Genomic DNA, 15633 nt, shown 5'->3' on the forward strand with positions numbered 1-15633 from the left:
GAATGAGGAGAAGAAGGAAGGTGGACAAGGAGAAGATGGGATTTGCCTCCATGCCAGAGGGAAGGGGAAGGAGATCCCCCCAGTCCATCCCTGGCAGGATGGCGTTGGCAGTGAGGCTGTCCTGCAGCAATGCTGGGCTGGAAGATGGAGCAGCAGGGAGGGGAAAGGGGCAGTGATTCCTCCTGCCCTGCCTGGCTGTCCCAGTCTGGAGCGTCCTGGCGCTGCCGAGGCCCCTGGAGCGTCCGGCACTCAGGAGCCCGGAGCTCACGGCTGCTTTATAAAGCTGACAAAGTCGGCAGGATGGGTCTGGGTATGATCTCAGCAAACTGGGTTTATTGGTACAGGAACAGGGGACAGAGCTGAACAGGGTCCAGGGACAAAGACAGGGTGCAAGCTGAGGGCACAGGGGGTTTTTATATGGGGTAGTGAGGGTGGAGCTGAGGGTCAGGGTCCAATGGACATGGGGGAAAATGGGGCAAAGGAGGGGTTAAGGGTCGGGACAGCTAATAGGGAAACAGGGGCAGAGGAATGCAGTAAACTGGGGCCAATGGAGGGACAGAGAGGGAGAACATTCTAGGGACTAACCAGAGATGGGTAATAGGGGTGAACTAGTGTAATTAGGCCAACGGGCCAATGGGGTAACAGAACTTTCCATAAATCAGCATGTGCCTGCAAAGATCTGTGGGAGAAGCAAGCTTGTCACCATAACCTTGAAATCTATTCTTCTTATTGGGGACCAGTCCTCCATGGGTGGGAGATTGACACTCCCATGGGCCTCCACACCAGCGCATCTTCCTTTTCCTCGCAGCCTCCTTCTCCTCCGTCCAGGCAAATTTTGGGATTGACAAATCCTGGCTTTGGGGGAAGAACAAGGGGTGAGCACCTTGGGTTTTGTGAGAAATGAGCCTTACTCTTTAGAATTTTTGAAAGTTTAATAAGGAATAATAAGGGACGAATCAGTAACAGCGCTGGGTGTTGGCAATGGCCAGAGGCACACCAGTTAACCACAGCAACTCTTCTTGTCTAGTTTCTCCATTGTATTGTTCAAATACATATTCATAATGATTGTACATATTCAAACATTTCTTTGAACTCATTTACGTGTTCCAGGAATTCTTTAGATTGGTTTGACCCCCAACTCGCCTTTTTAGAGCACGTGCAGGAATCGTGGATTGCTGTTCTGAGGGTTGTGTGTCACTGCCTCACAAGGGCCCCTGTTCTGTGGTTTCAGCAGGTGACAGTTATTGACAGTGGAAGGGTCAGTGGCAGGGGCCCCATCACATCCCTTCCTTAAATGTTATCTGACCATGCAGACGCTTTTAGCTATTTCCACAAGTACTTTAAAAGAACATTAGCTCTTTCAGAAATATCTCTGAGTTATTATTGTCAGTTAGTTACAAAAATAAAAGCATTAGTTATTATTTCACAACTACAGCTACTTCTGCAAAAGTTAAGATTCTAATGCACAACACATGGCATCCACTTTAATATTTTACAAAAGCCAAAACTGTAATGTATGTTTTTCACACAGTCCACAAACTCAAATATCATCCATAAATCATGTTCTGAGGATATGAGCTACACAGGGGCCAGGCATTGGCCACAAAAAGCTGACAAATTATACTATAGCAAAAGCAGTGAAAAGTGATTACAAACTGTACTATTTCAAACTCCTTGTGATTAAGAATATTTTGCAGAAGTCAATACATAATAGCAAAAGCCAACACTACCTAGTTATTTATAACAAACCCAGGGCAGGTTTTTCCCTTGCATGGAGCACCTGGGCCTTCCCCGGGCCCCTTCTGCCCTCCTGCAGAGCCGGTGGCATTTTCCAGCACACACAGTTTGTAACCAAGAGCCGGGTGCAGCCGAGAAGGCTCCAAGCGCCTCCTTCCAGGCTGACTCTGCAGGTGCCGAGGCTGCTCTGGGCTCTGCCAGGGCTCTGCTGGGGCTCAGCTCTGGGCCAGGCTGGGCCCGCCCTCCCCTCACATTGCTCCGGGCAGCTGAGTCACAGCGGGAGAGGGAAGGGACACGTCAGGGGAGTTGAGGTTTGAGAGAGTTTGTATTCCAAAAACTGCCATAACAAACAGGCAGTGCTAACTACCATAACCAACTACCTGTACTAACTACCATAACTAACTAGTTGTCCTAACCACTGTAACTGAAAGCTGTCCTTTGATGAGGGAGGGGTCGATGCCCGTGGATCCCGCCGTGCCCCGGTGCGGGATGAGCTCCGTGCCCCGCTCCAGGTCCAGCCCCCGTTGGAGGATCCACGCTGGATAATCCCGGGTGACCCCCAGGGTCAGAGCCCCCGCGTTGGGAACACACCTGGCTGGGGGCTCCACATCTTCCTGGCTCCCCGCGTGGACACCTGGGTGAAGGCCGGAGGATCTCCGCTGCTTCTCTGGTTTCTGCTCCTCTCCTCATCTCCCCATCCTCTTCCTCCCGCCTCTCCTCCCCCGGTTCAATGGCTCCTCCAGCTCCTCCTCGTTCCTCATCCCGCCTCCTTCCCCTCTTCTCTCTCACATCCCCCGCCCCTTCCACCACCACCTCCTCCTCCTCCTCCTCCTCCTCCTCCTCCCGCTCCCCCCGGGCCCTGCCCCCACCCTTTGTCCCCCTCCCTTTGCCCAAATCCGTCCCATCACCGCCGCCCCCAACCCCTCCCCATCGCCCCCCAATAAACGGCCCGGGGCCAACTGGGAAGCTTTATTGGGAGCACTGGGAGCAGGCACTGGGCGGGGGCAGAGCGCCAGCGGGGCTGGGGGACACGGGACCCCCCCAAAATCAGCGGAGCGGGGACGGAGCCGGGGGTCCCGGCCGGGCCCGAGCCCACGTGGAGGGGCTGCGGCCGCCGCCGGCTCAGGAGCTCTGTGGGCAGAGAAAAGGGGGTGACACCGGGCTGGGGGCCCCGGCGGGAGCGCGCACGCTCCGCCACGGCCGGGACGCCACCCCCGGCACCCGCCCTGACCTTCTTGCGCACGTAGAAGCCGAGCCCCAGCGCCAGGAAGACGAAGCCCAAGACGAAGCCCCCGATGCCCGTCAGCATCTTGCTGCGGGCAGCGTCCGGCGGCATCTCTGGGGGGTCCGCAGGGCTCAGCACCCCCAAAACCCCTCAGGGACACCCCCAGCCCCTCCCAGCGCCCTCCCTGTGGCCCCCAGCCCAGCCAGGAGCCCCTGAAACCTCCCCCTGATCCCTTTTTGTCCTGGCCAGGAGCCACCAAAGCCCCTCCCGTCCCTCTGAGGATCCCACAGCCCCCTTCTGATGGCGGCGAGGGAAGACAAGCAATCAATCAATATGATTGGTAAAGCAAGCTTCGGTTTATCTTGAGTACACCGGTACTTTTATATTGTTTTCCAGTAATTATGCATACTTGTCGTTAGTTTATTGGTTTAATTGCTCATACCTGTTGTGAGTTTCTTGGTTTAAAGCAAGAGATTACATTTACATATTCCTCCTACTTTGTGGTTATGCATACTTTATGGTTTCTATTCTCGTTGCTGTCCTTGCCCGTTCGACCTTGTCAGCAGGCAGGACACAGCATCTTCCTATCGTGGCGTGCGGCCTGGTTATGCTAAGTGCGGCCCACTTATGCCAAGCTGCTAAGTTAACATGTATGCTCAGTTATCATGGGGCTTGCTTGTACAACATTTCCAGGGATCCATGGCCCTTTTCCTCCAGCCATTCTTCCACACTTTCCCTTCCACACCGCACGCTTGGGCAAATTGTGCAGACCAAGCAGCCTTTTCCCCCTCTTCCCCATTGGCCTGAAGACACTCTGCACCAAGAGAAAGCTCCTGGACAGCCGGCTATCCAACAACAGCAATTTAATGTTCCTCTAGGGGGTGAAGGGAAAGGAAGTGCTGGCAGAGGAGAGGTGTTCCCCGCAGGCTCAGGTGGCCCCAGCAGACGCAGCCTCCCGGAGCAGTTCTGCACAGCGCCGCAGCAGGACACTCAGCCACGGCCACACAGCAAAGGCCGCGAGTGCCAGAGGCGGCGCAGTTGGTCTCGCATCTTCTGGAGTCGGGAGCAGGGAACGCTCTGTAGAGCTAAAAGGATGTACAGAGCTTGAAGTGCCAGGCATGAGATGGCAGGGCTGGTGTCATCCGTCATGTCCTGCAGGGCTGCAGAGAGAGAAACAGAGGCCCAGTCAGAGGCTGGATCTGCGGGGAGCTGGGGAGAGCCTCCAGGCTCGTGCATAGCACGCAGCTCCTGGCACGGCCTGGAGGAAGCAGGAGGCAAGAAGGACGAGCTGGCCAGGAATGTCCCCCAGCTGCTGGCCAGGAATGTCCCCCAGGCGGCTGCAAGGTGTCTGTGCTGTGGGCACCTTGGGGCGCGCAGGGAGCGGAGCCGTGGGCGGGCGGGCCAGGGAACGCAGGTGCCAGCGGCAGCCCCCGGCGAGAGCCCGCGGGCCTCACTCACCCCTGCAGATGATGCGGAAGTGCGGCTGCTGCCCTGTCAGGAAGCGCCCGGCCATGCCTGGGGAACACAGAGCGTGTCCTGCCTTCAGAGCCACAGCAGCCGCCCAGGGGCGCTGCCAGCCCCGAGGCCACACGCCCTGCTGGCCCGGCAGGGCTCAGCCCGGGCCCCTGGCGCACGCTGCCGCCCCAGGCCACGGCTGCCAGAGGGCGGCAGCAGCAATGCCGAGCCCGGCCGGGGCTGCACATGCCCGCGCCCGGATCCTGCTGCCGGGCCAGCAGGCGGGGCTGGGGCCGAGCTGCGGCGGGCCGGGCCGGGGAGGGAGCCGGGCTTGGCGCTCACCCATGAACCTGACGGCCGCCTCTCGCAGGGGCTCCTGTGCGCTCCGCACGTAGGGCAGGGCCAGGCGCAGCTGCTCGGCCGCTCGGCTCCTGTCCTCTGCCAGCTGCAGAGAGCGGCGGGGCACGGAGGGAAAGGGTTGATGCGGGCCCTGCCCCTGGGCCGGGCGCTGCCTACGGCCGCCACTGCTCCCCCTGCCCACAGAGCCCTGAGGCCCGGCCAGCAGCCGCAGGCGCCGGGCTCGGCACGGGGCGGAGGGCCCGGCGAGCCGCGGTGCCGCCCCGCAGCAGAGCCCGGCTGGCTCGGGCCTCCATCGGCACCGGCCTTGGGGCCAGAGGAGCCTGGAGAAGAGCCGGCACGGCCCAGGCAAGGGAGCGGCGTGTGGGGCGCAGGCTGCTGCCCCTGCCTGCGGCACAGGGAAGGGGCCACAGCTGCCAGCCCCACAGACCGGGCGCCGTGGGCAGGCGGCTTCTCCAGGGATTGGGCTGGGCATTCCAGGCTGTCCTTACCAAGCAGTCGGCAAATCTCCACATCTGATGCGTCTGCAGCAGCTGCTTGAGATCCTTCCTCTTCAGGAAGCTTACTGCAGAAAGCAGCGTTTCCCGAGAGGCCTGCAGAGCAGCAGAGACCCAGAGATGGCACCGCAGCCCAGGGCACCGGACCCGCATCTCTGTGCCAGGGCCGGGAGGAGGCTGGAGCCTGTCAGGTGCCAGGGGCTGGGGAGACAGCTGAGCTCTTTCCATGGGGACACCCAGGAGGCCTCACCTGTGCCACACACCCATTCTCATCATGGCAGTGGAAGAAGAGTGGGAGCAGGCTCTGGCTCACGTGCTTCTTCAGAGGCTTTTCTCCCTTTGCCACTACCAAGGCGATTACATCTTGGAAGAGGTGAATGGAGAGCAGCTGCACAAGGCTGTTGTCCTGTTGAAAAGGAAGCCAAAGCCCTCCACATCAGCTGCTCCGGGCCTCCCTGTGCCCAGGCCCAAGGCAGCACCCAAGTGCCCGTGGCTGGGGGCACAGAGCCTCACATTGTCAAAGAGGTGCCAGAGCGCCTCAGCCAGCTGCAGGGCGATGGGGCTGGCTATTGCCAGGTCTTTCTGCAGCATCAGGAGGCTGAGCACAATGAGGGTCTTCTCCACGATGTCTTCATCCCTATCCCACAGTAGCTTCCCAAGGCTTTCAGTCAGGCTGTACATGCTTGGATCCTGTGTGCAAAACAAGGCTGGGCAACCCCACGCTGCTGCTGCTGCTGCTGCTGCTGCAGGGCTCAGAGGCCGAAGGCCTGTCCCAAAGCACTCAGGCAGCTGAACAGCGACCCTGGAGAGCTGGGAGCAGCTGCCACAGCTGCCAAAGCCCAGCTAAGCCCAAGGGGCTGCTTGCCCCAGCCCCACGCTGCCAGCACAGCTTCAGCTGCTGCCTCCTTCTCACCATCGAGGTGAGCACCACGAGGCCTCGCAGCGCCACGCCACGCATCTGCCTGGACTCGCTCTGCAGGTGCCTTGTCAAGATCTCCAGGACTTTTTTACCGCATTCGCTCAAGTCCAGGCAATCCAGGACCTGAAAGGCACAGAGCAGGCAGAGAGCAGGCACAGAGGTGCCCAGCTGGCAGGAGCTCAGAAGTGCACAGGGCCGAGCCAAGGCAGCAGCACAGGGCACGCGCAGCGTCCCAGGCAGCTGCGGCTACGAGAGGGCAGAGGGCTGGGAGGCAGCTCAGCCAGGCAGCGCTGGCCATGGGGCTCACCTCCACCAGGAAGGCCAGGGCAGGCAGCTCCCAGTCTGAAATGCCTTGGCTGAGCAGGTCAAAGAGGCAGGATGCCATGCCACAACACCAGATGATGGAGACACGGCGCATCTCCCTGGCAGGGAGAAAAAGGCACCATTGCTCCTGGGCCGGGCAGGCAAACCTCTCCCAGGGCTGACTGGCAGAGCTCTGGTCTGCTCCCGAGCATCCCGAGGGCGCTTTGGGAGGCGGCTGTTCCCGGGCAGCCTCCTGTGCCGGCCTTTTCCAGTCTGCTCATGCCTCCCTTGGTGACAAGGCCCGGCTGCCCATGAGCACGGGGACTGTGTGGGGCGTTGCAGGCACAAAGGAGAGGGGCGGTGGGGAGAACGAGGTCTCACCTGGCCAGCAGATGCACTGCACAGTGGTGGGTGTCGGCACAGAGCAGCGTGTCCCAGGCACACTTGCGTTCTATGGACAGCACCACGTGCTCATAGTGCATTTGGCAGAGCAGGGCCTTCAGGGTCTGCAGCGCAAAGCTGTGTGCAGAGCAAAGCCCAGGTCACGCTGGGAGCCCCGGCTCCTGCCCTGGGGGCGTGGGAGGGATGGGGAGACTGGGAGGACTGGCACGGAGCACCTGTTGGGGTTGGCGGCAAGGCCGTGTTGCTCCTGGCATCCCTTCCAGAAGGTCTCAACCTCTTCTGGCATATCCTGCATGCTGATGTAAGCTTGGAAGAGCAGACGCAGAAAGAGATTGGAGAAATACTCCAGCACCACAGGTGAGCGCCAGGCCAGATTGAAGACTCTCCACAGGGCCACGGTTGCCTGCAAGAAATAAAACAGCCAGAGACAAGGCTCAGTGCCAAGACATCCACGTGGCAGGGCCTAAGCATGCCAGGGAGAGACCGGGGGAGACACGGGGGGACCAGCGGGCCTGGTGCCCCTGAACCCTGCCCCTAAGGCAGGATTCGGCCCAGTGCCTGAGGCAGGGGGATGCAACTGGGGGGAGGACAGAGAGCTGGCTGCTGGAGAGGCGGCCTGGGGGCTGGCAAAGGCCGGCACCAGAAACTCACAGCCAGGGCAAAGACTCCTGCGTTGTCCCCATCGGAGGTGTACACGCTGTGCACTGGCCAGGCACTCAGCACATCGAGGAGTAGCCGCAGCGCCGGCTCCGCAGTCCTGCTCGAGGACATGATGGTTCCCCACATGATGGCGGCAGCTCTGTGGGGTCAGAGCTCTGTGTCAGGGCGGGCTCGGCCACAGCACCGTGGCCTGGGCAGCTGCAGGGCCCCGCGCTGGCCCTCAGCCCTGCCTCTGCCCACTGCCCCTGGCCGGCAGCGGCCAGCCAGCCCACGTGGGTACAGGCCCCGAGGGGCAGGGAGGGAGCGTGGCACCAGGCTCAGGAGCTGACATGGCAGCCCTGGAAAACAGAGGAGCCAGAGGATCCTGGAACTGCCCGCCTGTCTGGCAGTCAGCAGGGACAGGCTCTACAGGGTGACGGGCCGGTGAAGCCCAAGCCCTCAAGGCACGTGGGGCTGCCCTACCTGTCACACGATGGGGCCCAGCGCAAGAGGGTGATCAGCACGTCACTGGGGTATTCCTCGGTCAGCTCCAGAAGGGCCTTGTCCAGCCTGTGCCCAGCAGCCTCATTGGCTGTGAGCCACTGGTGGATGGACCTCACCATGGCGGGCACCTGCAGAGGGCACGGGGAGACTTGGAGAGCTGCCAGAGCAGCAACTCCCCCTGAGAAGTGCTTCCCTTCCAACCGCATTGGGCCGGGCCTCAAAGGCCCAGGGAGCCCGGCAGAGCCGGCTCGAGGCGCTGCACCACTGCTGGGGCCATCGAGCCCTTGCCCCAGGCTGCTTACTTGCACTGGATTGGAGACACCCTTCTCCACAAGCAAATCCAGCATGGCAGCATCGATCTCGGCATCAAGGAACGGAAGGTTGGCCAAGACGTCCGTGCCCACACCGGCGGTCTCTTCCTGCCAAAGGCACGTGATGAATTCACAGAGGGTCGGCAGCAGAAGGGCAGCAAGAGAGGGAGAATCCATGGAGTGCTCCAAGCCTGGTGCTTGGCTGAGCAGTGCCAGCAGGCCCAGCCCAGGTGGGGATGGCTGCAGGTACCTGCACTGCTCTGCCCAAGCGGCCACGGGCGGCTTCCTGTTCTTGTGTCCGGTCCTGGGCTGCATCTGGCAAAGAGCGAGCGCAGCCAGAGCTGAGGGGCTGCGGGAGAGGCCGGAGAACACAGCCCAGCCCTGCGCTGCCCAGGCAGGGAGAGCCTTGGGATGCCCCGGGGGATGGAGCGCGGCTGCCAGGTGCTCCAGCCCAGCTTCTGTCCTATCCATGGATATGTCCACAGGGATGGGATGGGATGGGATGGGATGGGATGGGATGGGATGGGATGGGATGGGATGGGATGGGATGGGGCCAGGCTGGCTGCAGGCACCAGCCCTGTGGCCCAGCTCGGACACTCACGCTCCTGCAGCAGCTGGAACTGCTCCAGTTCTTCAGGCTGCTGTGCTGAGGTAGCTCCAGCCTCTTCCTCCTCCACCCAGGCCAGCTTGGGCACGCTGGGGGGTCTCTGCTCCATGTCACTCTTTGCAGTTATGAGCGCTTGCTGAAGCAGAGAGGCCTCGGAAGAGCTGAAGATGAGCAAGTGCTGCAGTCGTGCCTTGAAGGCACCTGCAACAGAGGAGCCTCAGGAAGGCTACAGGACAGGAACTCCTGCAGTCTGTCCTCGAGGGCAGCAGCAAGAGAGAAGTCTCAAAAGGGAAATAGGACTGCAAGTCCCGCAGTCTGTCCTCGAGGGCACCGGCCGCAGGGATGGCAGACGCTTGGGAAATGCTCCACGTCACCGAGTCCCGCAGCCTGGCCTCGAGGTCACCTGCACAGGGAACGCCTGGGAAAAGCTCCGGGTCAGCCAGGAACGAGTTGGCTGTGTGGGGGCTCCTCACAGCACTGCTCTGTCCCGTCCTGTCCCGTCGCATGCACCGAGCACTGTGGCGTGGCCGTGGCGCCGCCAGCACCTATGTCACGACGTGTCACAAAGGGTCACACTCTCACATTCTGTCCCTTTCCATCCCACGGTGACCACGGTGCACTGTGTCACAGAGAGCCCCAGGACACACCTCCACGTGCCCTGGGGACACCCCCACGCCACCCAAACTGCCCCAGCTTGCAGGCAAGACCTTGCCCCAAGTGTTGAAGACACAGCCCAGCAGGAACTTTAGCCACAGCCCAAACAAGAAGCAGCTGCTCCTCTGCTCTGCCTGCTCAGGGCAGCAGAATGAGCCCCCACGGCTGCCACCGCAGCTGAGCAGGAAGGGCACCGGGGCCTTCCACAGGCCCTGCCACGGCCTCTTTGGGACCAGTCCCAGTGCTGGGTGGCCGGCACAGTCGCAGGGGCGTGACACAGACACGGGACGTGTGGCTGTCTTGGTTTGGAAAGACAGGAGTCTGCTAAGGAAGGCAGGAGCCTCTCCTGAAATGGAGAATGTAAACCCTCCCCACCCTTCCTGACTGCTATAAACTTTAAATTTAGGGGCTCTCAGGCAAAAATATGGGAGCAGGAAATAACAGTTCTTTAATAGGGAAGGAAAAAAATAAAAGGATAAAGTAAAGAATGCAGTACACTAGAACAACACGGGCAGAGTCAGAACCCAACCTGACACCCTGTGGGTAAAGGTGTGGTAGCAGTGCAATTGGAAATGTGGCTGCAGCCCTCCTGAAGTGTCAGGGGTGATTCTGTTGGAGCAGGGGGGGTCCTGTAGAGAAGGATGTGTTCTTCCTCTGATGATCCAGTGGAAGAAGAGGCAGCTGCTGTTCCTCTGGGGAATCCAGTGGAGAAACCCGCGCTGGTGTCTCAAAAACCTCTGAATTATATCTGGGTAGCAATGCTTGGCTCCTCCCTCTGGGCGGAGCATCTCCCAATGGGATGTTATAGTTCTTATCAGTCATGCAGTGACATTCAATAGTCATCAACAGTTATCAACAGATGTCCCCTCCTGAGGGAGGTGTGAATGTGGCACTCAAAGAGAGAGATAAGGCAAACTGCCCGCTTGACAAAGATAATCTGCCATACAGATGGTAATGGAAAACATCTTGCATTGCAATCTGGAACAGCATCTATAACAAACTCCCCTCTTATTCTTTATAAAACATTTAGCTTGAGCAATGTTTCTTATGCTTTGGACTACGCTGATAATTAGCTGAATAAAACAAGGAATCAAACAAGGAAGAAATATCCAAACAGCTGTAACACATAAAAGGAAGAAGCCTAATTTCTTCCACCATTCCATACATGATCTCACCAGCTAGTTTTTTTAACATTGGTTCCCAGTTTTGGATCAGTATGTGGGCTACTTTTCATTGTGGTCATCTATTTTAATATATCTACACCTGATATATTAAATTTTCCACAAACACTCCCTTCTTTGGCCAATAGATAGTCTAAAGTCAATCTATTCTGATATATTTTGGGTTTTGTTTGGCTTTGTTGACTTGATATTAATTCCAATGCCCATTTGGTTATGTTTGTTATTATCTCTACAACTGTTTGGAGTCTTATAAGATGATTCAGCTTATTAATTGGGACTGATACAGAGTCAGATTGCTGTGCTGGTTTTACCTTTTTGTTTACTGATTGTTCTTTTACCAAATCTTGGACTCTACCCTTAAAGGCAAATGTGAAACAAATCCATCTCTCCCCTTTTGGACATTCACTTCCCAATATATTCTCACTTTTTCCTAAGTTTCTAGCAATGCAGTATTTTCCCCTGTTTTGCCTACAGGTACTTAATTTGGATGGGTCATAGCAGTGACTGCTGACATGGGTGTGTGTAATAAAAGAGGAACTTTGATTTCTTTCCCTGTAATGCTTTTGATAGCATTTGTGACACGATTTTGCTGGTATCCCTAAAGGGAAAAGACAGAAGATGAGTGACAGAAAAAGGAATAACAGAGGTCTGGTATGGCTTATACCCCCACCTGCCATGCCCATGGGGTTGCTGCCCATAGCAGGTGTATTTGATCTTCTCGGTGGCGAGCACAGCGGCCAATCCAGTCTTGCCCTCTTCTCTTTGTCACTCTCTTTTTGCTAATTTCCAGGCAAATCATTTTTGACACTCTGTAATTGTAGTTTCCCACTGTTCCTCAGGTATCTCCCACTCAACAGGCACTAATAACTCCCATCCACAAAACAAATTATTATTTCAGCTGTTTTGAGTTCTATCTGGATAGGGGATAGATTTGGTGCTCGACACTTCCTGCAACATGAGCATCGATTGTGTAAACTACAATACCATTTTTTCCCACAATTTAAACATTTACATTTAAGCCAGCATTATAACCCAGCATATCTGATATTAGGATGAAGCAAACAGGGTATATGGTATGGCCCTGATGGAAGTTGTAATTCCTCCTCCTCTTTGTAGAAGTCACAGGCTAAGGCCAGAACATGAGAATTCTCTGACCAAAATAGTCCTGATGCTCCTGTTTGGAGTGGAAGTATTCCTCCCCAAATTGGATATCTGACATGTCTTGGAACTTGTCCAGATGGCACTTGAAACCACTGATATAAACTTGGCCTTGTTTCTCAATTAGCTGTGATTCTTTGTACATTCCTTGCATCATTTGGGTCATCGCAGTTCGTTACCACCCAGTCCCAACTTAGGAGCCAATTTGGTATCACCCGGTTTAAATGTGCTAGTCCACTCCTCAGGATCCTTCACATCTCTTTGATTCTGCTGGCCTGGATCCACTCTCTTTTCCCTTGCCTTGGATTGCTGCCTCGTTTGTCAGTAGTACCTGAAAAGGACTTCTCAATAGCACAGGACAGTGACTGGAGGAAAGGCAACTCTACATCAGGATTTGCCATTAGCATTCTTCAAAACTTCCTGGGTTTAGCAACAAATTGGGGTTTTTGGGGTATTTTTTTTGGGCACAGCTGCTTGTTCTTCTTGTACCCAGCTGAGTCTTGAGCTGCGCTAGGTTGTTCAGCTCTTGGGATCACATTAAGGACAGTTCTCCTAGAGAAAAAGGGACTTGCCATGCTTAGGATGCTTCCCTTTCTTTCTAAGGCAGGAAGCCTTAACAGCACTGAAGGGAAAACTCAGAGGCAAATTCCTCTTCTTGTGAGCCACAATTAGTTAAACAAAAAAAACACCCAAAACCCAAGAAAACCAAACCAAACGAAACAAACAACCAAAAACATAAAAAAAAAAAAAAAAAAAAAAAAAAAGAGAGCCAGGCCAGTCTTAACATCTATTGCCTTTTATCGTCTGAGCATTATTTAGCTGTTCAGCCTTCACAGATCCATTCTTCTAACACCTTCTCAGAACAAACCCCCCTGCCCCATCCTATCAGCAAAAAAAGAAGAAAGAAACAATTAATCTTGCTTTAAGAGAACAAAAATAACTTGGTGAGCTTTTGAGAATTAGCGAGAGATCAAGGCCATCTCTGCTTTGGTCTTACCGCTTATTCTCATGCCACCCCCTCTTCTCTCTCTCTTCACTCATAGCAGGGCCCCTGTGGGGACCTTGGGGATGTGCCTCGCCTCCCTTTCGCCCCTTTTCTCTCTCTCTCTTCACCCACCTACTGGGGCTGAGGCTGCCGCCCTGCACTGGGACCCCAGCAGGCTGGGAGCCACCCCCGGGCAGCTCCGTCCCTGCGGCAGCCGCGCTCCTCAGCAGCAAACTGTGCAAGCCGTGCCCAGCGCCGCTGCCGGGCTGCTGAGCGTGTGCAGCAACCCCGCGCCCTCCGAGACCCCGGCACCACCAAGCAACTGCCGAGCCCCAGCGGCGCCCACACAAACCCGCGCCCCGCGCCGCCTCCACCGGGGGGCAAACGCTGGAAGTTGTCACGCGGGGCCGCCCCCATGGATCAGCCCCTGCCGCAGCCCCGAGACTCTGCCGCCCGCACAAGAGCGGTCAAACACCCACAGCCTCAACAACCCTCACCCTGGCTGCCCAGGGATTCTTTTTCTCTAATAAGCATTCGGATGAACCATCAACATATATCTTTTCCCCCTCTAGGAGGGCTTGTTCTGCTACATCCTCCTGAACTTCAGTTTGGTATTGCACAATTTCTGAACAATCATGTGTTAAGGTACCTTTTTGTTTGCCAAAAAAATTGAGCTGGATTCAAACTTTTTTTTACTTCTAGTGTTAAGTTATCATTATTTCACATTTTTACATCTTAGAGTCTACTAACCATTTCTTCCCCAGCATTTTATTTTCCTTTTTTTTTCCCTTTTTGATTTCAACATATTTTGGACCGCATGAGGTGTACACACCACTACTTTATTTCTAAGAGTTTGTCCACAGCCTTTTCTTCTTCTGGTATAACCTCTATTCCCAGCTGGATTTTTAAGTCTTTTCCAAAGAAGTTGACACCTGCTCCAGGAACTAAGAAGACATCTCCTACCCCCATTCTGGCTTCCCCTTTAATGACTACATTTTTAATGACAGAGATATTAAACCCTTCTCTTTTGTTGATGGTTGTGATTGTGGTTTTGTGTGTCTCCTCTCTGCTTGGATTTTTGCTAAGGGCCCTGCAAAAATCCATAGCAGCTGCATTTACAGTCCAAAAACAAAAAGGGGGAATTGTGAAAGGGACTAACAGCGGCCTGTTAGCTAAAGGAGCGAAAAGAAACTGAGAAGTAAGGAGAAGCTGATAAGGAGTTCTCTCCAAGGCTGTAACCAAGGAGAGAAGAAAGATAAGAGAACCTTGCAGCTGGACGAAGCATTTTTAGAAAGTTAGTTGTGTCACTGTAACTTTTCACCAATAGTGTTATGTTGACTTATTGTGGCCAATAGTAAAGATAGAAGAAGCATAAACAATTGGAAAGTGTATAAAAGTCAGCCATGTTCAATAATAAAGTGTTGCCATCTGAGACTGCTTGTGGTCTCTGCTTTATGTCGTGACCACCTCGACAGCGACACTTCCCCTCTGCCCCGACGTGATAAGAACAGAGTCGGTGGGGGCCCACACGGGGTCCTAGCAACTGGCAACCGTGACCCACTGGGACGTAGTGGGGGAGGCGGCGTTGGTGCAGCTGAGAGGGGCAGGTGGAAGACACAGGGAGGTCCGGACCTGATTTCCTCCTATCAAGACACCTGGAAGTAGGTGAGCCACCAACTAGTAATAATGGGACATAATTTATCTAAAGAGGAAGAAAATGTTCTGGCTACATGGAAAGTTTTGTTAAGAAATAAGGGAACTAATACGTCAGACTATGCCCTTCGAAATATATTGCTGTGGGCTAAATCACAGGATTTTGGCACTGATCCCGACACAGCTTTTAGTGTTAAGGCATGGAAAAAAGTCAGGGACAGACTGTGGGAAGTCATCTGAACGGGAGATAAAACGGTTGTCAATCTAGCAGTTACTTGGGAACCGCTCTTTGAGGCATTAAAGGAATGGAAAACAGAGCGAGAACAAGCAGAGCAGGATGCGGAGGAAGAGTTGGGGCAGATAACAGAACCCAACGGGGGGGGGGATGAGGCAGAGGGGGCCTCTGATGGGGAACTTGAAGAAAGTCCAGGTGCCATGCAAGTTACCTGGCAAGCTGCCAAGGCTTCTGGGAAAGCTGCCAGAGCTTCAGGGCAACCTGCCATAGCATCCTCTTATCAGACCCCTAAACCTCTTTATCTCACACCTGCACAGCAGCCCACGATGGTGCCTGTATACACTACACCACTACGCCAGTCAGCTGAAATGTCTTTAGCAGAGAGACAAACCCAGCCGTCTGCCCCCCCGTTTCCCTCCGCTCTAGTCCAGCCATCCGCCCCCGCTCCCCTCTGAGCTGCATGAACAACCTGCAAGGTCGTATCCTCTGCTCCCTCACAGTGACGGCAACAGCGAAGCAAGTGATGAGTCGCCCGCAGTAACACCTGAGTTGGGGCAAGGAGCTCTGGCCTCTTTACCTCCCAAGAGCTCTAGCCTTGCTGCCCCATGGACTTTGCCTCCATGTCAAGTAACTGGGCTTCCTCGACAGCCTCAGGAGTTTTGGGAATTTATTAGGAGGAAAGCAGTTGAAGAAAAGAATTGGGACATGATAGAAAGGTTAGGTGCTTCAAGAGTACCTCAGGAGAACAGTGCCAATGCAAATGTTGCCTGTGATAACCCTATGGCTTCTCCAGTTTTTAGAGCAGCTCCTG

At 55.5% G+C, this 15633-nt stretch overlaps 1 protein-coding gene and 1 long non-coding RNA gene across 10 annotated transcripts in view; one reads left to right on the forward strand and one right to left on the reverse strand.

The window, feature by feature from the left end:
- Nucleotides 1–15633, forward strand: part of LOC129132025 (uncharacterized) — a 261039-nt gene that overhangs the window by 102060 nt on the left and 143346 nt on the right. The gene's annotated exons all lie outside the window — the stretch shown is intronic.
- On the reverse strand, nucleotides 312–2476 carry LOC129132058 (uncharacterized). Its single transcript, XR_008535761.2, has 2 exons — nucleotides 2329–2476; nucleotides 312–855 (listed from the first exon to the last, which is right to left on the reverse strand). It is a non-coding gene; the product is annotated as an uncharacterized LOC129132058 (long non-coding RNA).

This window comes from Agelaius phoeniceus, chromosome 27 (assembly GCF_051311805.1).
Source record: "Agelaius phoeniceus isolate bAgePho1 chromosome 27, bAgePho1.hap1, whole genome shotgun sequence".
NCBI lineage: Eukaryota > Metazoa > Chordata > Aves > Passeriformes > Icteridae > Agelaius > Agelaius phoeniceus.